The following is a 26,665-nucleotide window of genomic DNA, read 5'->3' on the forward strand; positions in this document are numbered from 1 at the left end:
CTTTACCTAAGAGAATCAGTTTCTTCATTCAAGGTTTATCTCATAAAGTACTTTTTATATCATCTTTACTTATCTCTCCAATGGCTAGTATACTTTCCCACTATTTTATTTAATTACCTTGAATTTGTTTATGCATATTCTCTTTGTATGTAATATATTAAATGGAATTAAACTCCTTGAGATTGTTTCATTCTTTTTGTGTGCAATAGGAGATCCCTAGTGTATACTAGGTAGTTAAATGCCCCTTGATTGACTGATTTATTGAACCAATACCCTTGAACCCTAACACTGTAGTACAACTAAAGCTTATATGGGAGGTAGAAATGGTCTAATGAGAAAAAAAACAAACAAAACAGGGGCATGTTGAAGCAGCTATATTAGGCCTAGGTTATCTAGAGAAAATCTGTGCGGGAAGTGACTCAAATGTTAAGTTGTTGAGGGCCTAAAAATCTTGGACATCATTAATTCCAAATAAGAATTAACCAAGAATAAAACACATTATTATCAGCTTTTATGATTACATATATATATATATACACATACATAATTAATGAGAATCATCTATAAATGTATGGAAGGCATCTTTGATGAGCATATACATATAGGACATAAATATTTTATACAAAACCACATTTCAATGATTACATAAAAGTCAGAAGTATCTTGTGAGAAAATAATTATTAAGAAAGAATTTCTTGGAGGGACCTGGAAATCACTTTCAATCCTTTCACCTCTCCCACTCCAGAAAGTCCAGTTCTTCTGAAAGTTCAAATATTGTCTAGGACAAGCCCAGGGGAACAAAAGAAATGGAGATTGATTCTTTTGTCTACCTCAGTGACTTGATGGGATTAAGCCATACCTAGATACTGGATTTCACCTTTGCCTTTCAGCAAGGGTGTCTTCCCCTTATGTCATTTTAGAGTTCATTTTAATTTGGGCCACCTTCAAGACATGTCAACCAATGGAATTGAAAAATGCTAAACAATTAGTTTTGTCTACGTACCCATCTCTTTCAAAAGAGGATAAAACCTCTGACTAAGTGGGTTCCTCTCTCTTGGCTCCCTAGACCTGCTCCCTGGATTCAGAAAGCTGTCTCTTGGAGCACTCTTCCTCTTTGGACAGTGTAGGTTTTTTAGGCCTTCTGAACTCTTCTTGAGACTATGTGCTATCTCTTTGAGAGACAACATGGGTCTGGGGCTTTTTTCCTGCTTGTGCTGTCACCTGTTCAATTCTTTGCTAGTATATATGACATTATTAATAAATTCTTACTGACAAAATAAGTGCAACATCCATTAATATATAAATAGAAATTAATTTATAAAATACAGTAGCAACAATAATAATAAAAAATCACAATCTAGAGAATGGAAGATTCAAATATACTCATTGATTTTTTTTAATGGCTACAACAAAATGCTACTTTAAAGACTATCTTCCATCATGGTAGCTCTATACTACACCAAAATTATTCAGTGTTCTTTGGAAAGAAAAATGCTAGATATAACCTTGTTTGATGACCCTCTGATCATAAAATCCAGGTGAGGCATAAAACAGGAAGAAATATGTTTCCAAAGAGATTTTTCATTCTCCTGGAGGAAATACAAAGCAGAATTCAAGTTGAAAAGTGAGTCCCTGTGGATGGTGATTTGCCTCATGTATGACATTGTTCTGCTTATATCAATACCTGGAATACTGAAAAGCTTCTTCCTAAAAGAGATCTGTGACCACTTAAAAAAGCTTGTCATAATCACTCACATTGGAAAAATTCAAGAGAATGAAGAATATCTATTGATAAGATTATTACATTCAGTTTGGTAAATAACCTATTTCATTTTCTTACATATATATCATCTATATGTTTATTTGTTTCTCTCTCTGGAAAAGAAAACAAATACAAAATGATTACTGATAATTACTGGACAGCCGTTGTACTCTATTTCTATTTTCTTTATTTCAAGAGAATTTGAGATAAGTACCCACCCAAGACTTAGAATCTCTTCTGTGCTTGAATTAGAGTCAAGCAGGATAGATGAAAATGGATGGATTGTAATCTTCATCACAGAAATGTTCATTCATCTTAAAGATATCTCAGTCATATTTGAGTATGCAAAGACTACTTCAAAATACACACTTGCTTGATCCTTGCCTGGTGGTTCAAGATGAAGAATATGTACATTCAAATGAGATAGTTCAACTATGTATATACTTGGGCAAGAAAAAATTTTATTTCTACATATTTAGGATCTTGATTTTTAAAAAATATATTAATCTAATTAAGAATCCTATAAAATGGTGTCCATATGATTCAATGTCTGCATTAATTGTAGAAAAATGCTACAGAAGCATGAATGATAGAGAGAGAGATAGATGGATGGGTGGATGGATGGATGGATGGATGGATGGATACATGAATACATACATATATACATCAACCCATAGATAAGAAAGTACTTTCATGAAAAGCAGACAGTGAATATCTTCTGCAATACTACTCAAAGTCTGAGTGCACCAAGAGCTTAAACAATATTTTCTATTTTTAACCCAATTTAAATGCAATTTAATTTACTTAAGAGTTTGTGAAATGATTCTACCGTGAAAATCCTTTTAAAAGTGAGAAATTTTTCCCGGAAAGGGGGTGGGTTAACATTTAAAGCAATGATAATTTGGAAGAAGAAAGGAAAATAAACAATAAAAATTATATATGGGAAGATCAAAATTTGAATGGCATGAAATATTTTCCTATAATAGGTTTTGTAATGTTATAATTCAGCCTTATTCATTAGGAGGTTAAAATAATTTTAATGTATCCTCAGGAAGAAAAACAAACAAACAAACATGGATTTATAAAATATACAAAGCAAACACTGCTTTACTGCTGGCATTCCCTGAAAATATGATCATTGCAACAGCTATTCAAGAATGAACATAATCAATTCAGTTATGAAAAAATAAAGAAATTAATAAATTTAAATATTGACAAAAATGGCAAAAAATAAGCCCAGTTTTCAAGAGACCCAACAGAGGTTGAAGAAGGCCTACTTCCAAATTTCCTTTAGAGGAAATTATAGGAAAAGTTTTCTTTCCTCATTTCTGTGAAGGTGAAAGTTCTTTTCATTTATTCTATCAATTTAGAATCTCAAGTATAAGGACATTTGAAGTTACCTTTTTAAAAATCTAAATCTTTGAATCCTAATAAATCTACTTTTCATATTCACTGAGAATTAAATTCTTCTTTAAAGTGACATTACTTTGGATAATTATATTTTACTGATGTATGAAGCTAAATAAGAAATAAAAGTTTATGATGACCTAGACATGATTACAAAGTGAAAATAATTTCTATTAGGTTCAGAAACTCTATCAGGACTATGTCAATTGTTTAATGAAAATTCACATTCCAATGATGGGAAACATGTAAATTCATGACATCAACTCTGTTTTTTTCTTTTCCTTTTGAAAGTCATTTAAAATTAAAATATCAATTTTTTCTGTATATATATATATATATATATATATATATTAAAGGTATTAAAGTAATTTCTATTTATAGTGTTATAGGTCATCAACAGGTTTTTTATACATAAATATTTCTCATTTTTAGAAAAGCATTTGTGATAATTACAATTATACAGTATTTATCAATTAAGCCACAATTTTTTAAGCAAGTGTATCTTTCAAATTGATAGAATTACATTGTCTTTTGCTAACATCTCATCTATGATATCAGCTTGTTTCATTATATCTACTCTATATGATAAAGTTTATTTTAGCAATCAATTAATGTCTAAGAAAATAGAAACTTTGCAATATTTGATGACCTATTTATATGCAAAAGTAAATTAAATAAACAACTGAGAAGAGAATAATTAACAAACACCACCTACTAACTCGTTAATTATTTTTTATTTTTTATTTTTGCAGGGCAATGAGGGTTAAGTGACTTGCCCAGGGTCACACAGCTAGTAAGTGTCAAGTGTCTAAAGCTGGATTTGAACTCAGGTCCTCCTGAATTCAGGGCCAGTGCCTTTTCCACTGTGCCACTTAGCTTCCCCTTGCTAATTATTTTATACAGTCATTTCTTGGACAGTTCTGCATCCTATCAGATACTGAGGCAAATAAACATCATTAAGCAAACATTAAGCATGTACTTCAATACCAGTTCAAATGCCAGTTCAAGTCAAGAATTATTTCCAAAATATTTAATATTACCAAAATATTTTAGCACACAGTGAGAATAACAAGCTCTTTTCTTTAAGAAATATATTATTCTCTTTTGGAAAGGAACCACAATAGTCATGAAAGAACAAAACAGGAAGCAATATAATATAAAATTAAATTCAGTAATAACTGTTTAAAGTGCAAGGTAATTCAACAAAGACTTGTCTATGAAAAGGTCCCGTGGCAAAGTTGATAGACACACTTCCTAGAAATAATTCAGCTTTTTGATATATTAATGACTAAGTTCCCACGGGCAAATCATTTAACCCCTCAGTGCCCTAGGACCTAGCTTCTTAAATCCCTAACAGAATGTGGGGATCAGGAAAATTTGGCAAAAGTAAAAGCTTATGTATCCCTATTTTATACACCTATATACCCAGCACTGCATAAAAATTTCCTTGTGGGAGGGGGAGGGGGGAACAGGGCGGGGCATGAGTAGAATAAAAGTTTAAGAAGCCCTGTCCTAGGCTACTCTTCAAGCGTAAATTGAAGAACAGTTGATGATCTGGCCTGTTAGGAGCGGCTTTATTATAACCTATAATATCCCAACAATGCAAGATACTGTGAAAACAATCCAAGTGCCACAGGGACATTAACAGCTAAAAGACTACTAAGGGAATACTGTGTACAAAATGCTTTTTATAGGTGCTGATTGAAATATACATTTAAGTCAGAAATGTTATTTTCCTAGAGAATCTTTCAATCTAATACAAGACACAAAGCCTCATACAGTATATGATTTTTAAAAAAGGGGGGGTGAGGGGGAAATATTTACAAAAGAGAGGAAAATGTTCTCCACATCCAGGAAAAGAACTATGGATTCTAAGTGCAAATCAAAGAATACAATTTTCACTGTACTTTTTTTCTTTCTTGTGTTTTTTCCCTTTAGTTCTGATTCTTCTTTTACAATATGACTAATATGGAAATATGTATAACATGATTGAATATAGATATGGATACATAGATATAGACACACAGACACAGAGATATAGATATAGATATAGATATAGATATAGGAAGGGGGGAAAGGGAAAGGAGAGAGGGAGAAAAATTTAGAACTCAACATCTTATAAAAATGACTGGGGGAAGCTAGATGGCACAGTTGATAAAGCACTGGCCCTGAATTCAGGAGTAACTGAGTTCAAATTCAGCCTCAAACACTTGACACTTACTTATTAGCTGTGTGACCCTGGGCAAGTCACTTAAACCCCATTGCCCCACCAAAAAAAAAAAATGACTATTGAAAATTGTCTTTAAATGTAATTGGGAAAAATAAAATATTATCAACTGAATGAAATAAAAAAAGAAAAAAGATATTAAAAAATAAAATGAAGGAAAAACAGTATATTTTCTCCAATCTAAGCTTCTGACTCTCTGACTTTAATTTTGCTAATATGATATAATTATGCTACTTGGGCCTGGGGTTTCTCTCTCTCTCTCTCTCTATACACACACACACATATATGTATATGTATACATGTAAATACATATATGTATATTTATGTATATGTATTATGTATTGTGTGTAATAATTGGAATGACGCCACCTACTGGAGACTTACTATAGGAAAGTTCTGCCATTAAGTGAAGGTCTTTGAGGGCAAGACCAGGAGTCTTTTCTTTGGCGTTAGGAATTGATGTTTGCTTGTGAGAGGAAGAAGAGGGGACCCTGGCGCTCTGATTCTCTCTTTTTCCTTTGGACTGTGGTGGAGAGCCTAGCTAGAAATGTGCTCTCCCTTTAATAAATAGATGAATGTAGGCCTTTCTCTCTCTCTTTACCAAATTCTTATTCTCCTTAATAAATGCTTAAAAGTCTAACTCTTGCTAAAGCTTATAATTTATTGGCGACCACTCATTAGACATTTTAGACAGACTAGCTAGAATTTTAGCCCTTACCATGTATATATGTATAATCTTTTCTAATTAGAATGAAAGCTTCTTGAATGCATTGAATAATTTGATAAAAAAAGAAAAGGAAACCAAATTGCCATTATCAAAAATGAAAAGGTTGAATGCAATACCATGAATATGAAATTAAAGCATTACGAGTTATTTTATCCAATTATATGTCAGAAAAACTGACAAATTTGTGAAAAGAATGAATATCTAAAATATATAAATTCCCCAGATTAAGAGAAGAGGAAATTGAATATTTAAATAACCCAATTTTAGAAAAGGAAATTGAAAAACCCATAAATGAGCTCCCTAAGAAAAACCCTAATACCAGATGGATTTACGAGTGAAACATATCAAACATTTAATAATATGAATACAATATAAAGGATTTGAAAAAGTAGTATAGGATTCCTACCTAATTCCTTTTAGGACACAAATATGGCATATGTTGTAGCCAAAGTGGGGATGTGAACTATGACTCCATGGAAAAATATAAACTATCTTGAATAAATGTAAATAGTAAAAGAAGCTCCAACTATCCCATGGGAAAACTTGCACATGACACGGAGCCATCCATGGCACTACATCTACTTTGTTCTGCTTCTGTATAATGTCTGATTTGGCCTGGGGTTGGCATGGGGATCTACAATATTATTTTGACCAGCTGCCACCCAGGATGACTGACTTCTTATGAGTAAACTCCCCCAATTAACCTAATAAACAATAATAAAACCTATTAATAATCAAACTGGTATCAGCTCCTCTCTCTCTTCCTTATCTCAGTATATTCTCAGAGATTATGCTACCCTTCAATTGGCATAATCAGACTGGAACAGATCTACACCCTTAGCATTTGGAATAGTCAGCAGGATACCATAGAAATGGGCTTGGGCAGGGTGAAATCCTGGCCATTCTCATCCCAAGGGAGAGGTAGCATATATACCAGGTAAGAAACAATCCCAGTTTTTGCTATCTATATCCAACTTGATGTGGGAGAGGTAGCCTGAGTTGCACAAGGATGGAGATAGCTGGAAAATTGAATCTTTTACAACAAACTATGTAATGTTTTTACACTGTAAAAGAATTTGTACTAAAATGTAAGTTCTTTACTGTGAATGACTAATTGTGGTTTAAATGTCATATAAATGCTCAATATTTCCTTATAATTTGGTTTGAGAGACCTAAGAGCATCCCCTCCTGGCTCCAGTCCTAAGACTGACAGATTTAATGTTTTACAGCTATGAGATGACGTTTATCCCACTGACTGTAGAGAGATAAGTTTGAGGGCAGTCCAATGAAGTTTCAGGTCAAAAAAAAAAAAGTGATAGAAGTAGCACTTAGAAACTGCCTACCTATTAACCCTTCCATGGCTCACAAAAAGAAAAGAAAAAAGGTTTATGAATGGTGAAACAACCAAAAAGTAATTGAGTTTGATTGGAACATCTGATTAGATACTTAGAGAAACTTATAAAGTTAAATATTGATCTATTTTAAAATACCTTTTAAATTTTGGGGTGTGTATCTTGAAATTAGAAAGTTTGCCATAAATTATATAAAATTTATATCCATTTTTGTCATATATTATGTTCAATTTGAATTTTAAGAACTGCCTTGCTTTCTGTATACAAAAAGCAAAATATTTAAGGGGGCAGGAGTAACAAGCCTTGAAAACTCCCTGATAAATAAGCTGCAATAGCTTGGAGAAAATCCTGCTAGTCAGTTCCATTACCTAGTGATAAGATTTGGTAAGGACTAGAAAAAAATATGAAAACAAGAAGCAAAAATGAAAAGAATTACTAATTATTGTGTGAGAAAAGGCATAAAGAAAAGCCCTTGTAAAATAACCTTTATCTATAAATTGAAACCATCTCTTTGAGCAAGGCCTTCAACTCTGTGAAAAGAACCAGTTATGGGTTATGGAATTCCCAAATAAGGAAATTGGTTACTGAAAAGTTTGTTTATAACATAGAGTGATCTCTAATAATTGATCTTTACACCAGAATGAGTTTAAAATTAAGGATTAGAAAAAAAAAAAAAGGTAAGTGAAAGATATTAAGCAAAATCTTGTGTGTGTGTGTGTGTGTGTGTGTGTGTGTGTGTGTGTGTGTGTGTGTGTACTGGTAAACATTTATTACTTTAATGAAAGATCATGAGAATGAAAATAACTTTATATAGCCTGATAAACACAAGTGATTGAGAACTGACAGACTTCATCTAGTCTCATTCCAGTCCAATGAATTGCCTGAGGCTGACCAGACTTTGTCAATTCTACCTGCTGATGATTTTGCAAATCTCCCAAAACTCTCCCCTCCAAAGAACCTCAAGCTTTCTTTTTGTGTATATGCTTGTTATGTAAAACAGGTTACCTTAAGAACTTATGAGATAATTAATCCTCATAAAGATAATATCATCACTCCCAAGTTTTTATTTACAAGAACCTAGCTGGTAAAGTTATGAGGTAAATTAACCCAGAGACAATTTCTTTCCACTCTCTGTTTTGTTATCTCACATAAATACTGTCCATAGCCCTCATCTTTGGGTATTCATAGTACTTACTATGGTGGTATCCCGAGTTATAAGTCCTCTGCTGTGATTAAAGACCATAATTAAATAACATTGATTGTTTCATTAATTTTCTGGTTGACAAGACCTAAATTTTGATTAGTGAAATTTTCCTTTTAAGGTAAAAGCTCTTGGTGTCGGAAGGACTTGCAACGTAGGTTGCAGGTCTAGCTCATAGCAATAATTGGAGGCTGACCACAAATTTTGTAAAATGAAAAGAGATTTATTAGGAGAGAGGAAAATATGGCTGGGGGGGTGAGGGACAGATCACTAAGGTGACTGTCCCTCTGGAGTAAGAGAAGATCTGGTCTTTTGTTTCTTTATAAAATAAAGGGGAGGGAAAGGAAAGATAATTGTGAGGATATATTTGAATAATGGGTTATCAGCAGGATATGCAGCATCCATCTATATCCTTTAAAATTTGATATTGTTTACCATATACGAGGGTCATTCTTGGCCCCTCCTTATTTCCTGAGGTGCTTTTCCCTTGGCCTAGGGTGTTTGAATCTTTTTGATTTCTTGGTGTCCCACTACATTGGGACTGTAACCAATACCGTTTTGTTTTAAATTTTGAATTCAGTTTAGATTTATCTGATGGATCATTCATTAAGTCAGTAATTCACCATGAGCAAGAAATGCCAGAAGATATTCTGAAGGGAAAGTAATCCTGAACTCTTACCAGTGAAGGTCTGTATCTGGTCATGACCAAAGCTAGAAACTTCTTGACTTAGTTTCCCCTTTGTATTAATTCCTTTAGGACAGGAACAACTACATTTGCACTTGGGCTTGACATCTGCCTGCAAATACTTACAAAGTCACACATAAGATTAAGTACCTCCAGTATTTCATTCCTTCAGAATGATGGGAATAATTGGACATAGATGTGAATCTATTAATCTGAGGTTAAAGTCAGAATCTTCTTCTGTTTTACTTTAATGCATAGAATTTCAGTATCATCAGTCATCTTAAGTGGAGAGTAGTGTGTGTGTGTGTGTGTGTGTGTAATAATATCTATTCTATTGAATATGTTAACAACAGAACATATTCTACTATAGATAATGAATTTGATATATACTATTCACTATATACAATTCAAAATTAATTACTTAATTCCCAATTTACACATACCATTTACATATCCCATGCAAGGTCTTTTGTTGCAATTGAAGTAAATTCAGACTCTCACAAGTAAATTCATTTACTTAACCATTGAACCCAGGGGTGGAGAGCCTCTGCCTATAAAGAGTTTGTTACCTATGTTTTTACATATGGGATTAAATCCTTAATAGCATCTGATCATCCTAAAGCAATTTAAATGAATTGGAATGGAAAAAAATTTGAGAAAACAACAAGATCAGAGAATCATCTATGTCAAATGTTAATGACTCTAATGGGACATGTAAAAACCTAAAATCTCTAAAGTTTCAAGTGAAATACAGGCCTTTAATTTGATGTTCTTATAGCTCTGTTGTCAATAAGATCAGAACCACAACTTCTGAGCTGGTTTTCACCACATGAACTAGTTACTGGAGAAGTAAAATCTAAGAAGCTATACTAACTTGTATTGAGATCTGTTTTGTCAAAGAATTTAGCAGGAACTCTAAGGAGATTCTACAAATAACTTGGAACCAGAGAAGCAAATCTACTTAAAAGAACTATCCAAGGATGTCCAAGAAGAGAGGTTTCCAGAAACCATACAATTCCATAGGATATTTGAGATCCAAGATAAAATTTGTTGATTATACAGACATTCAGAATATATTACTGAAATGCAAAAAACACTTGATTTTAGTTAATACTGATCATTATTGTATTACTTTGACTTTTTGCCTCATTGTATCTGTATGCTGAATTTTCTCATTTACCTTGGTATGATGTGAATTCCCCCTCTAAAATGAGTCAATGGTCTTAGACACTGTGAGAAACCCCATTTAAAAATTTCTGGGACGCAGTATTGGAGAAGTATCAAAGGTCTTTATTTACATTCTTATGAGAATGGGCCTGTTCCCTAGTGGAATGGTGAAAAAATGGCAGTTTGTGAGGCTTTTTATTTCTTAACATGACTGGCCCCTCCCTTCTTCCTCAGTTACAATCTGCATGCCAAAGACTGGCACCCAAAACTAGCAAATCAGAATGCAGTATAGTCAATGGGGGAGGCAAAGCAGGGACAGCCCTCTAAACTCCTCCCCCATGTGACCAGCATTGGTTCTCCCTCTTCATGGGATCCTGCTCCCTGGGGACAGAGAGGAGAGGCAGCCCCTTCTTAGACTGGGAGAAGCCCAACCCTCTTTTGTGGATATTAGCATTTTAAGCACCCAATTCCATTATCCCAGCTGAATCTGAATTCACCTCCCAGACATTAATTGTTCCCCATATAACTTCAATCAGCTTTTGGGGGGGGGGATTTAGTTTTCCCACTAATGACCAAATGCCAATAATTCTTCCTTCATCTTCCTAGTGTTGGGATGAAAGAAAAATAACAATTGTGAAAATTCTCTTATTGGTCATGTTGTTTTCCTATTTGTTTTTCTATTAAAATTATGGGTTGTGCCATCAATGTGGTTCACTAATAGACTCTTCTGATTTCCCCACATTAAGGAAACCAGACACCAGGAGAATTTTATAATGGATAAATGATTTAGACATAAAGAGTGATAGAATAAGTAAATTAGGGAAGCACGGAAAATATTACATGTAAGATTTTTGGATCAGGGAAGAGTTTATGCTCAAATAAGATACAATTATGGGAAGTAAAATGAATAATTCTGATTCCATGAAATTAAAAAGTTTTTTTTTTATGAACAAAACTAATGTAGTCAAAATTAAAATAAAATCAGGAAACTAGGGAAAATTACAGCAATTTTCTCTAAAAAAAAAAAAATCCTCATTTCTCACATATATAGGGACCTTAGAAAAATTTCTAAAAAAAAAAAAAAAGGATCAATTCCCCAATTGATAAATGGCCCAAGAATGTGAACATGAGTTTTTCAGAAGAAATCAAAGCTATAGTCACATAAAAATGATCTATGTCACTATTCATTAGAGAAATGCAAATCAAAGAACTCCAAAGTACTTCCTCACACCTACTAGATTGGCTAGCATGATTAAAATGGGAAAAAATAAATTAAAATTAAATGGGAAAAATTGTGGATAAATGGAAAAATAAATACAATAATATCCTGTAGGTGGAGTATATAAAATAGTCTAATAACCATTTTGAAGAAAAATTTGGAAGTATACTCAAAGAGCTACAAAATTGTGCTTACCCTTTGACCCAACAATACTACTACTAGGGATGTATACCAAATAGATTAAAGAAAAAGGAAAAGCAACAACTTGAACAAACATTTATAGTTATTCTTATTGTAGTGGCAAAGAGTTAGAAATTTAGGGAATGCCCATCAATTGGGGAGTAGCTATAAAAGTTGTGTCATATGATTATGATAGAATATTATTATCCTATAATAAATAACAATCAGTAAGGATTCAGAAAAACCTGGGACGTCTTATATGAACTGATACAAAATTAAGTGAGCAGAAATAGAACACTGTACATAATAACAATATTGTAAAGATGAAAAACTATGACTTTGATACTCTGATCAAGACAGTGATCAAAAACAATTCCAAAGTACCCATGATCTAAAATAATATCCTCCTCCAGATAGACAACAGATGAACTGTGAGTGCACATTTTATTTTGACTGTGTACATATTTTCTTGTGTAACATGTCTGGGGCAGCAAGGTGGCACAGTGGATAGAGCACTGACCCTGGAGTCAGGAGGACCTGAATTTAAATTAGGGCTCAGACACTTTACACTTACTAGCTGTGTAACCCTGTGCAAGTAACTCAACCTTGATCACCTCAAACATCTGGGCCTATTTCCTGTCATCCTGATGTATAACTTGCCACTCAACCCAGATGGCTCTGGAGGAAAGAGTGAGGCTGGTGATTTTACACAGCCCTCCCTCCCTAAAATCCAATTCACTATAACTCATGACATTATCTTCTGATGTTATGATTTTCTTTGAGAACAAAGGAAAAACATCAAAAAAGCAACATGGCTAATATGAAAAAAATACACAATATTAAAAGAGCTACTCAAGGTGGTAGGAAGGGAACTTTAGATCTTTCTATCTCTATATTTATCAAATTATCTATCTGGTAATCTATCTATAGCAATGTACCTAAAGAACAGAAATCTAGGAAACAATGTAAGAGTTAATTATCATGAAAAAATAGAAAGAAATAGTATTTTGCTAGCTAAAATGCTTTGAATCTTATCACTCTTTCCCTCTAACTCTGAGTCTCTCTTTTCCTTTGAATAGTATTTCAAACATTAAGTTCAGTATGAGACTTTTTTCCTGATCTCTCAATTGCTAGTGCTTTCCTTCCCAAATTGCTTTATAGTTTGCTTATATGTATATATCAATAATTATTCAGCTTGTATTGGCAATGTATATATTTTCATATAATAATGTTGTTGTATCCCTATTAAAAAGTATGCCTCTTGTGATTAGGGATATTTTCGATCTTTGTACTTTTATCACCTTGCATAATATCAATGAATAAGTATTCGTTGATTAATTCATTGGTATTCCATGAAATCATGAGAAAAAGTGCCTTGAGATACTTGAAGAAACTGGAAAAACTGCAGATTAAATCCAAAAGAGAGGACATTAAAAGTTTAAATTATTCAGATATTAGTTTTAAACCTCATGTAAAAAAACAAAAATAAACAAAAACCAGAACAAAACTACAACATAGAATCAAGAATCATGCAGAAAGAAACAATATATCAGTGTACCCCTCCAACTCCCATCCAACACACACACACAATTTCTCAAAGAACATGAAAAATAGAAGACTAATTTCATATGCCAGATTGGAAGTGAATTCTCCCTGCTCTTAAAAATTGTCTATCCAGAAAAAAAAAAATAAGCACATGCCTTCATAAGAACAGGTGATGATTCAATATTATCAAATTTTCCATTCCTTTCTACAGAAATATACAGAGTTTGGTAAGTTTTTGATGTTTAAATAATCCCCATAACAAAACCATATATATTTTTTTAAAATTTTATTTTACATGTGTTTAAATCAAGAACAAATTGGCATGCACAGATCACCATTCTCTAAAAATGAAGGCTCTTTCAGCTTCAAGGTACCACTTCATTCAATTAAATTTAAAAAATTATTTATCAACTATCTGCTATGTCAAGACACTATGATATACACTGGAGATAAAATGATCTCCCCCGCCACTCTACCCCAAACACACACAATAGCCTTTTACCTCCAGGAGTTTTAATTGTATTCAGAGATGCAACACTTAAGCAATAATTGATTGCCAGATAATATGAGAAGTGAGAAAGATCTCAATAATTTCCCAAAGGAAATGTAACATTAGTTAAGTCTTGAAGAAAGCAAGTGGGAGACTGCTTTAGACATAGTAGGTAACCTGTGCAAAAGCTTGAAAATAATAAATAGAAAGGCAAATATTCGGAACTGCAAGTAGACCAGTTAAATGGCAATAGAGAGTGCAACTATCAAACTGATCTCAGGTCTGACAATGCCATCTCCACCTATTCAAAAAAATAATTAGAACTCTGTGATTTTATGCCTACCAACATAAATAAGGAATTTTGTAACTTATGGTTTGAAGACAGAAAGGGATAGTTTGATAATAAAATACCAATCTACACAACTTCTTGCTCTTTAATGAAAATTTCTTCCTTATAAGATTAATGTCAATTTATTCTGGATATATCTTGTTTGTATATAGTTGTTTGCATGTTTCCTCCTCCATTAGATTCTGGAAAGGTCCCTCAGGACAGGGATTACTTTTCCCCATTAATTTTTGTTCTTCAAGAATCAGCACAATGCTTTTCACATGCTTGTCACTTAATAGATGGTTGTTGGCTGGACCTGATTTTAAAGAATGGGAAATGTGAATAATGAAATGACATTATCATAGAAAAAAAGGGTGGTGGGTGTTCTTAGGCATTCCTCCAAAAAGAATTACACTCACACAGAATACAATTGGAATTTAAATGGTTCTTTATTGGGTGCTAATGAAAGTCACCAAGAGGGAAGACAAAGATTTAGCCTCAAGGGGAGAAGATGGGTTAGAAACATCTCTCCCCCCCTCCCAACAGAAGGAAGGCCAAGGATTTTTAAGGAGGATAAATGAAGTGACCATGTGAAAATGGAAAGTTCCTTTTGGAGAAATATTCCTGAGAATCAGGAGGATTTTATTTCTTTCTTTCTTTCTTCCTTTCTTCTTTCCTTCCTTTCTTTCTTTTTCTGAGTGATAATCCTTATATCTGTCTCCTGGCTCCAATCAGGTGGTAGTGGCACCTAATTGACTTTCCTGCTATAGAATTTGATCTCCCTTTAGTTTTTAGATGTGTCCATCCTGATATCTGGTTGACCAAGTGAAACTTTAATAGTCCCTTGACTCCTTGATATGTCTATCCTGTTATCTGATCATCTTAACATTAAGTCAATATTAAGAAACATTTCTTGAAGTGATATGGCAATGAAGAAAGCAGAAGTATAAAAACAAAGATAACAAAATTCAGAACAAATTCAATTTACAAAATTAATATTAACATTTTTGGTTTTGTTTTGTCTTGTTTTGGTTTATTTTGGTGGGGCAACTGGGGTTAAATGACTTGCCCAGGGTCACACAGCCAGTAGGTGTCAAGTGTCTGAGGCAGGACCTGAACTCAGGTCTCCCTGAATCCAGAGCCAGTGCTTTATCCATTGCATCACCTAGCTTCACCCATTAGCATGTTAAAGTTAAAAAAGAAAAAAAAAAACCTCCTTCCTTTTCAACAGAAAGTAAACTATGAAATTCTAAGGTGGTAATTATTATGTTACAATAACTATTTTGCATTGCTTTACTCAATTGTTTTCAGAGAAAGCCATTTGTCATTGCTTTTTGAATGTCTGCATAGCTATCAATGAATTTATTTGGATTTATCTGCTGCATAAAAACAAGTAAATCATGGTATGTTTGGCAGCGGTATCAGTGTTTTGAAGAATATAGCATAGAAGTATACCATAGGCTTTAGTTACTGAGTAATTGAGAGAAGGTCATTCATCAGTGGCTTGGAAATACTTCCCAGTTGTGAGGGAATAAGAGACAGTGAGATCTCCAAAAAAAGTTTGACATGTTCAGCAGTCTCATTTTTCTGTTAATTGGAAGAGGTGAAAGGAAGAGGTTTCAGATAATGAAGTATTTGGTCCCCTAACATAACAGGCAATATTTTCAAAGTGTGGTTACTATGGATAACTTTCATTAAACTTGATAAAGCTCAGAAAGTTTAAGTTTCAGGAAAAATGAACAGTAGGAAGGGGTTGACTGAAAAGTTAGAAAGGCTAAAGTCAAAATCAGCAAAAACAAGTATTGAAATTTTTAGTGTACTATGAATTGAACATCTGGAGATTCAATAATGTTTATGTTATTATGGTGAAAATTTTTGCTGCGATACACTACAAAACAAAACAAAAACCTCTGGTTCATGGATCCAACATGTGTGGTTTAAAATGTAGACAGTGGGTTCTGGCTTCCTTCTACATCTTCACCATCTACCCTGGATTATTGCTATGACTATTGCTGAATGCTTTAATAAAAAAAAAGGAACAAAAAGGAAAGTGCACAGTTGCCAAGATATTTTATTTTGGAAAAAAATACTCTAGGATTTCTTGATTTGCACAGCACTTGAAATTCATTTCTTTAAAATATAAATGTTATTTTTATATGTTAATTTTCCTTTTACCATAACATATTATTACAAAAATGGCTTAGCATATTATCAGAAAATACAGTATTTTGTTCAAATGTGAAATTTTTAAATGGTTTATTTATTCATTTTTGGGATGGGGGATTAATAGTAGAAGTCAATAAGACCATAGAATTCGCTTTGCAATGTTCAATTCATGGAAAATATCTTTCCCAGAATATGTAAAGTAAGTTTACAATCCATTACAAAAAATTTATTCCAATCTTGATTTTGCTGATATTAATTATATACCAAAAATTCAAGATTAGCAGAAAGGAAAAAATCTCATTTTCTTAAATTGCTTGAAAAAATTCACATCATTTAATAATTTGGGGTTTTTTTTAACTGTTTTTCATTATATCAACAAGAATAAAATCTGATCTTTTACTTCCGAATATGAAGGATGCCTGCTAAACGTCTTGGGCAAAAGGAAATTCTGTGTTACACTTTACAATATTTCTGCAATGATGAATCTATGTTAGCAGGCTTCAGCTGTAATAAATTACTACTTTATCTTTTCTGATTTTCCACAGTCTGCACTGATGCAGCAGGGTTTCATACTGTTAAAGATTCCAGAAAAAAATGCAAGAAAGAAATTAGTATGTTCAATTAAATTCCCTTTCCAAAGGAATATACTTTTTTTTCTTTCCTGCATTCCCCATGTTATACAATCTATTGGTTTATAACAGTACAATTGGCATTGAGTATGCACTACGAAAAATACTTGTACATATTTTTCACATCAGCCAAGTAAATGAACATTTATTCAAGACTGACATCTCAGAATTCAAACATAATAATCTTCAAAATTATGCAACTACCTAACTTTATACACAAACTATATATAGAAACTATGGAAATCACTATTATTAAATGTTTAATATTCTATGATTAATCAAGTGACTTTTTACATTCTGCTTTATAAAGAATTCAGAGAGTTCTAAACTAGAGGAATAATTTACTTGTTCACTGGCTAAAGAAAAAATCACTTCAAAAAATTAAAGAAATAAATCATTCTAAACTTAATTTAACTAATCAAAGGTAAAAATATTATTTCAAGCACTATTAAGTACAATGAGTATTATATGAATTAAATTAATCTAAACCTTTTTCCTATGCATCACTTTCTAAAAGAAAATTATTTGATACATATTCAAAAAGTTAAGGAGATAAAAAGATCCTAAGTCAATATGGAATCATTGCTGAACATAGTTAGTCACAAATAATGACAAAATAGATAAAGATTTGGAAATGACTTCAGAGGTCTTCTAATCCATTCCCCTCATTTTATAATTGTAGCAAAAAAAAAATAGCAAAGAGTTTAAATAACTGGTTCAAGTTGACAAAAGTACTTAATAACAGAGGCAGAATTTGTGTAATATGAGCAAATGCATCTTCAAAATCAAATCAATTCTATTGATAGAAAAGTTTTCAAAGGCTCATAGCTTTATAAATGAATCATCTAGTATTTTTTTCAATCTAATCATATTCTTTTAAAGGGATTTATTTTTATTTTTATTTTTTTGGCAGGGCAATGCTGGGTTAAGTGACTTGGCCAGGATAACACAGCTAGCAAGTGTCAAGTATCTGAGGCCAGATTTGAACTCAGTTCCTCCTGAATCCAGGGCCGGTGCTTTATCCACTTCACCACCTAGCTGCCCCCTAATCTTATTCTTTTGAGAAGGAAATGTATACTTGGAAATTTTCTAGGGTAAATCAATTATCAAAAAATGGGCATAGAATTTGAAATTGGTCATAGCTATAAACATAATGCTATTTCTACTGTTAAGACAGTACTTCAATTATTTGATCGACTATTTGAATCAGTTTTTTCCTAACAAAATCACAGCATTTTATTTAAGTAAGAAACATAGCAGGTCCATGGTATATCTATGATAAATGTTTGTCTATTTTCCATTTACTGATGAAAACTCATTATTTCCTAGTTGCTAATTCCATTTGCAGAGAGCTATTTTCAGTTTGGAAAATATTAAGTATATTGAGTCAAAAGCCATATCCCTTAAAATTCTATCCATTGATTATGCTTCTCTCCTTGAGAGACAGTTAGAATATACTCCATTTCTCCACTGTGTGAAATTATCTATCATGTTTAACCAATGATATTTTCACCATTTCTTATTTTATGATTTTAATACTACTACCACTAGCCTTACCACTATCACTATTGCTACTAACCATAATTACCTCTACTACTACTACTTACAATAATAATAATCACAATAACAATCAAAATATTAATAACCTCCTTAGTGTCTAGCCCATAGTCCGAGCCCGGTAGACTTTGTCCTGAAAAAAAGGAATTATGCCCCAACCTCCCTGTCAGTAAATTCCATTGTATCCATATTACCTCTAATATACAATATAAATTACTATTTTTCTAATAATCCATTTCTTTCTTTTCTTTCCAATATTTTATTTCATGTTTCTTTCTGTTGTAAACCTGATCTAACTTTCCTTAATGAAAAGTCACAAACCTATTGCCAAAAAATAAGTATGGTAGTGACTCCTTGCAACAACAAGATACTGATTGAGGAATATAAAAAGTATGCTAAAAATTTCAAGGGTTTAGATTGGAATTTATTATAAATTTGACAATTATTGGATAAGCCTTCTTATGGTTTCATAACATTTACACTGTCTTTATTGACTATGACAAAGCCTTTGGCTCAGTTTAATGCTCATGGTTAATTTATATACTACAGATATAAAAAAAAAAGAGAGAGAGACCAAAGTATAACAGAAAACAACAACAGCAACAATTTATAGTATTTGATATTCCATAAAAACTGTTCTGCATTTAAAAGGTAATATAAACATAAGGATGTTAAGAACAGTTTATACAAAACACGGCAACATTCAAGCAGGCAATGTATGCTTTCTCTGTGGCCTTAAACTCTTAATCAACTCTTCAAAATAGAACAAAAATGGTTTACAAGTCAAAGAGATAGTAGTTGCAAAATATCTTAATAATCACTTGTGATGCATTTGTGATATCACTAGATGGCTACAATAAAATACTGAACAATTTCTTCATGCTAACTTTTTTTTCTCCAATGATAGCTAATGTCATTTGGCCTTGATTGACATAAAGTTATTAATATATGTTAGAAAAAGATAGAAACTGAAAGCCTCCGGCTTAACTATCTAGGCTAAATTGAATGAACAGACAATGGCATTACTTGAATATACTTGGGTTTCCTCAAGGGAAAACATATCAAGGAGAATTCTATGAAGAAGAAAACTTTGGCTGGCTACAAAGAGAATAACTGGCATACTGCAATTAAAGTTCAATATGAGTCAACATATGCTTTAAGGATTGTAAAGGAAACTAACTAATTTATAAATCTTAACAAAAATATAAACGAACATTAGTGAAATGCAAGACCTATGTCCCAAACATAAGCTATAGAGAAATCAACATTTCCTTACAAAAAAGAATGAAGAGGTCTAATGTTATCACAACACATGATAACCAAGTTCAGAACAGACAGAACTATTGCTCCTAATCATCCAGGCATAAAATCAACACATAAAATATTTAGAAACAAGGTTTTTAATAGTTTCCTTTACCAGATACTCACAATATTTAAGCTACATGAAATAAAATTTTCAAAACAGAGACTTTGCAAAAATAAATCAAAATATATGGTAACACTATGAGACACATACCATCTCCTTTATTGAGTTTGTTTCTGGAGCTGTCCTATGAGATGTTTCATTCAGCCCATAGATGATGAAACTGAAGATGAAGAGACAGATAGCTTTCCTATTGTCATAAAGCCTTAATTTGGACACACATATGCATGCATAAGCAATTTCCTTCTTAATCATCTTAAACAAAATTCATATAAATAAACATATACACACATATGTATGTTTTTATATATATAAAGATTACATTTAAACATAACTATTTCTCCTCAGAAAATTAACCATTCCTCATAGTAAAAAAATTATACAATAATTATTAAACATACCTTCTAATTTAATTTTTCTTTATTTAAATTAAAGAGCTTTATTTATTTTTAGTTAATCTTTAGAATTCAAATCAATTTTGTCACATTTATTCTAATACTTTAAGTCCTTGCCTCCCACCAGCTTCCTATTTAAATTGATACTATGATTTGAAAGAATAAAAATAGAAAGAAATGACTACTGTTGAGATTTCAGTTGATTCTATATATCTCTGTGTATCTGTATCTATATTTATGTATATATATATGTGTATACACATATACATATATGTGTTCCCAAATATACATACATACACATATATAGAATATATATATACTATATGTATATATGTATGTGTTTAGTCATTTGTGTTTAGTGTATATGTCTCATGTCACATGTGTTTAGTGTATATATGTGTTGTTGTTTAGTCATTTTTTTCAGTCATGCCCAACTCTTCATGACCCGATTTGGCAAAGACACCAAGGATACTTATTCATAAGAATATATATTTAGCACATGCATATATACATGCACATATATACATACACATCACATATATACTGTTAGAACCCATATTACCTCTGGGATGGATAGATAGATAGATAGATAGATAGATAGATAGATAGATAGATAGATAGATAGATAGATAGAGATAGATATACATGAATATTTGAATATATATGTTGAATGTGTATGTGTATATATGTATTCTAGATATAGTATGAGCCACAGGGTCATTTATTTATCTCCATTTTTCTAGCACATTATCAATTCAGATAGGAATCTGTGAGCCTTTAAGGTATAAAAGTAAATGTGACCAAACTGGTTTATATGCTATAACAACTTAAAAAAATGGTGCTATTCGATATATACAAGGGGTGGGGGGAACCTGAAATGGAAGACTTATTTAATAATTAAAGCTTAATAACTATTCCCCTGCATGGAAGAGGATTAATTCTGTGGTAAGAGACAAAAGGGATAGTTATATTTTAGATGTGTTTTTTATCACTATGTGATATCAGTTTGGAAATGCCAATAGAGTTTTAGTGTTGCCTGACTAGAACTCTTAAGCGAAAAGTGAACTGGAAATAGAAATCGGGGAGTCACTTATAAAAAGTAAATGATTAAAACCATGGAACTGATTAGGACACTAAGTATGAAAACATAGAGAAAGAAGTGAAAAGTTTCTGTGAAAGAGTATATGAAAACACCACATTTATTGTTTCATAAAATAGATAAATTGACGAAGAAAAGAAAGTAAAAGGAGAACAAGAAAAGGATTAGTACTTCAAAAACCCAGGGAAGAGACAGGAGACAGTAACCACGAAGATAGGAAGGTGAATATTGTCAAATATATCATGAAGGTCCAAAAGGATGAAGTAAAAAGAGGAAGCAGTGAGGATAAATACATAGCTTCATAGTATAAATGCTCCTGTGTCCCTGAGCATGTGGTCTAATCCTAATCCCTTCATTCCCCCATGAACATCTTTACCATTTGCTAAAGAAATTCCTCTCTGGGAACATGCTGTCCCATCCTACTGTATTCTGCTTTATCTAAGGAGATCTAATTCCCCATCACCTAACACAAGATATTTTCCAAATAGGTAGAACACTTTTTTAACCTGAAGTGGTATCACTAAGCACAAAATTCCTGCAAGTTATATACGTTGTAAGGTCCCCTCTCCCAATTACAGAATATACTTCATGGGTGTGTTTTCTAGAGTGATTGTCTCCCACATAAGAGTTTAATTCTTCCTCTTTCTTCCTACTTCCAATCCTGACCTTTGCATCTTACCCATTCTTTTATAGACCTTCTATTTACTAAGAGACTAATATCTATTTTGTTCTTTATTATTGACTTGATACATCCTAAATCTCCAATATTTTCTACTACTCTTCTTTCTTTTTATACATTTTTACATTCTGCAATTAAGTCCTACAATATATATTCATTCCTCCCCATCTGAGTGTGATACTTATAAGCTCTTCTTCCATTATAATTTGTTATCATTTCTCTTCATTGTTATTTGAATTCCCTTTCCTTTTGCTTGAAGGAATTTCCTTTAATATTTTGCAGAAATTACTGCTCATAATCAAAACCATTAAATTTAGCCAATATGAATATTGAGATTTCTTTTTGTGTGTTTTATTTTCCTTTTTCTGTAGGCTACTTCTTTCTCTTTATTTTCTATATTTTGAAGTTCTGAATGATATACTTGCAGTATTTTTTGCATTATATCAATCAGTTTGATATTTCTTTGACTTTGTTGCAAAGAATTCAATTTTAAGACATATCTAACATGAATTCAAAGGGATTGTCTCATTTATCATTACTATTATTTATACTGATTATTTCAGTTGTACAGGCAATACAATTCTGGAACATCTTTTTGCACTCTCATACTGCTTGGGCAATCCATGAAATTGTCTGTTTGATCAAATATCGATTAAATTTCTGTTATCTTGCATAATATGCCTGCACTTGTCTAGGCATCTTGGTGACTATCTTCACATTTATTTTACTGTCTTCTTTGTTGATATATCTGTTTTTGATTTATGGTTCTTTCTTTTAGGAGAATTTCCTTCCTCCTGAAACTTTTGTTTGTTTTTGTCTTCCTTGCTTTCATATTCCATGATATCTAACTGACTGACTCCTTTCCTTAAATGGTAATTCTCCTAGGAGCCAGACATCAAAGCTTCATCAGCCTCCTCTCACAATGGGGAATTCATTTTTCACCAGCCACCCTCTCTGCCCCTAAATGAATTCTGAAAGGTAAGCACTGGTCCTAAGTGACTTTCAATCTCCTTTCTTTAAACCTCACATGTACTTTAATGGCCTGTCCCATTTATTCCTGTTCTTTAGTTCTTGATCTTCATTCTGTTACCTTGCCTCAGACACAGTGGCACTTTTACCTTCCAACCTGCTCCTTCACAGGTGAAAAAAATTAGCATTAGAGGATAAGTATCCTGCTAATTCATTATGCTATCATATTTGGATTCCTGTGTTTTCTTGGGAAAGCTGTAATTACCCAGATTCTACTACATAGTATTTCTTTTGGGAAGTTATAAGAGTTAGTGAGGAGTGGAGAAAATATTTACTCTTGTTAGGAGAATGATCTGGAAATCTTAGCTTTCCTATGAAGGCATGAGCCCTAAGGGCAAATAATACAGAGTATGTATAATGTCCATCTCCTAGAAATACCCAATCACTGTATGCCATTCTAATGAAATCATCTTGTGCAGTCACTATTGTTAATGTAAAGAAGTATTTAAATTATGATTTTTGTTTGCAAAGGATGTATTGTTTGTATTATATTTTGGTTATATATTGTTTTATGAATATTTCATATTATTTGTCCTTGTTATTAGAATTTCTGTAAAACCATAGTAATTCAAAAGAATGGGCAATTAAAATATTAAATTCATTTATATGTATATTTCCCCAAAAGCTATAAATATGATGATGTGATTGAAGTTTTAAAAATATTCTCTTGATTGAAATATTATTCTGAGAGTAAATGAATAAAAAACTATTTGAATAGTTTCCAACAGCACTGATACATTTTTGTCTTATTCTACAAATAAAGTAAACCACATATTTATGGTTAGTTTATCCCACTATTTTATGTGTTTCACAATTCTTTAAGAATGTTATAAATTTAAAAGTTTCTTCTTAGTTTCTGAAAATAATCAGATAAATTCCCCCATTACAGCTAATGCTCAATATCTTCCTTTTATATATTGACCTGTTTTCCATTCCGATTGAAGAATAATTAATGTCTTTGCCTAGTTTATAGAATTTATAATATGAAATTAAGTATCAGAAAATTGGAAATTTGGTCCAGGATGTTATTATATTTTCTTATACTTCAGGAAGATTCAGCTCAATAGAACTCTGTAAATGCCAGCAACTACAGAAATTTGAAATATCACACCATATCTATATCTATATCTATATCCTACTCCATTTATTTGAACTTACATGAAATAAAGGAAAGGTTCTCATGATCTCTCATATCACCATTAAGAAAATGATTGACCACCAACAAATGCACCCCATTTAAAAGGAGTAGCTATTACTTTTGGGCAAATGCCATTGCATTCTTTGCCATTTCATTTCAATTATTTGGATGCTACAGGAAATAAATAAGGCCATTCATTAATTTTGATGACTCCAGATTATAGATTCATAGATCTAGAACTGGAAAGGAGCTTAGAAGTCATATAGTTCAAGTAAATTATGAGGAATATGAAAACCAAAAATGACTCTCGTGTGCATGATGACTCCATTTTATAACCAACTTCTATTTTCTTGTTTTCCTATAAATCACCTGATTTTTAGGGAGTTCCACTTACTTATGTTCCCCATTCCATCTTAGAAAGCCCCCAATCTTTCCTCCAAAAAGAAATGATTATCTAATCCAACGCATTATTTTCTATTTTATTCTTTCTTTTAATGGATAAAAATCTTAGCAAAATCTATATTCAGAGTCCTTCTGCTGGTGGGGAGAGTTCAAGGTGCTATTATCAGCCTTGACCTTTCTGTATAGTGCTTGGTACTGCTGTTCTACTTCTCCTACATACTCTCTCTTATCTAACATTTCAGGATTGTTCTACAACTTCACTTACCTATTTGACTGTCTCTTCTCAGTCTCTTTTGCTCCTACATCCATTTCTGTCCTACTAATTGTAGGATACTTGAGTGATACACTTAGAGTTCTAGCCTGTGCTCTCTTGTCTTTTCTTCCTTTACTCAATTCTAATTATCTCTATGCAAATGACTGCATCTCTCCTAAGCTCTAGTTCTGCATCTTCTATTCACTATTAGATATTTAAAACTGGATATTTATAAATATTTACAAGTGAGAAAAGAAATTATTATTTTCTCCCTTAATACCCATCTCACTTTTGAACTTTATTCAGTTAAAGGAACTACAAAATGACAGCTATCATGTCATCCTCCACTATCATTTCTTGATCATCCTATATTCAGTGGCCAAATCTCACAAGTACTTTATCTATATCTATTTTACATATTCCCTTGTCCTTATTTACATGGCAAACAACAAGCCCTCATCACTTTTTAGATTGACTGCTAAGATCTTATAAATTATATAAATTACCATTTATAAATAATAGCCCTTTTAAAGTATTTTTCACTCCAATCAATAAATTACACATATTTCCAAATGATTTTCTTAAAGTATCATTGACTGTGCTACCCTCTTGCTCATTAATCTCTTTACTTGTCATCACTTTGTAGAAGTTTTCAGTCTCTCTAAATTCTTACATTTTCTGCTCTTTGTAAAGCAATATTATTTGATTTGTTTTATTGAAAAATTAATTCATTTATTCTTCAATTACTGGAAACAATAATCTGTCTCCAATTTTTTTTTGATATTTCAGATAGTACTATGAATATTTTGATGTTAGGGACTTTCTTTTTTATCATTGTTCTCTTTTTGGCATAACAATAATCATATCATTAGAATAGAGAGTGTGGCCAGTTTAGGAAACTTTCATTTATAATTCCAAATTGGAAATTTTAATTTAAAATTCCAAATTGTTTTCCAAGATATTTGGAACAATTTATAGTCCATCTTCATGCTTGTCTTCCCAAAGCCACTTCAAAACTGTATTTTTACTTATTTGATATCTTTAGCAAATTTATGGACATAAAGGGAAATTTTAGAGTTGGTTTAATGAGCAGAATTGGTTTGAAATTACTGTTGATTTAGAAAACTTCTATTTTATGTTTATTTACATTTTTCTTAGAAAACAGTTAAAAGTGAATTATTTTATGATAGGATGGCTTATTTTAAAGATTTCTGTAATTTCAATCTAGAGTTTACCTGTTATTATTTTATTAATATTGTTTATTGAAATCTCATCATTATTTTCTTTTCTTTTTTCTTTTCTTTTCTTTCTTTCTTTTTTTTTTTTTTTTTGGTGAGGTGATTGGGGTTAAGGGACTTGTGCTGGGTCACACAGCTAGTAAGTGTTAAGTGTCTGAGGCCAGATTTGAACTCAGGTCTTCCTGACTCCAGGGCCAGTGCTCTATCCACTGTGCCAACTAGCTGCCTCCTCCTCATTTTTTTTTCTTATTTTAGTTTTGTATTGAATTCATTCGTGCTAAGATTGTTAAAAATTTATTCTTAGGAAATTCATTTGCTTTTTTTATTATCTCTCCTCTTTTTCATGAGGAAATGAATTCTCCTATCC

This window comes from Dromiciops gliroides, chromosome 4 (assembly GCF_019393635.1).
Source record: "Dromiciops gliroides isolate mDroGli1 chromosome 4, mDroGli1.pri, whole genome shotgun sequence".
In the NCBI taxonomy this organism is placed as follows: Eukaryota; Metazoa; Chordata; class Mammalia; order Microbiotheria; family Microbiotheriidae; genus Dromiciops; species Dromiciops gliroides.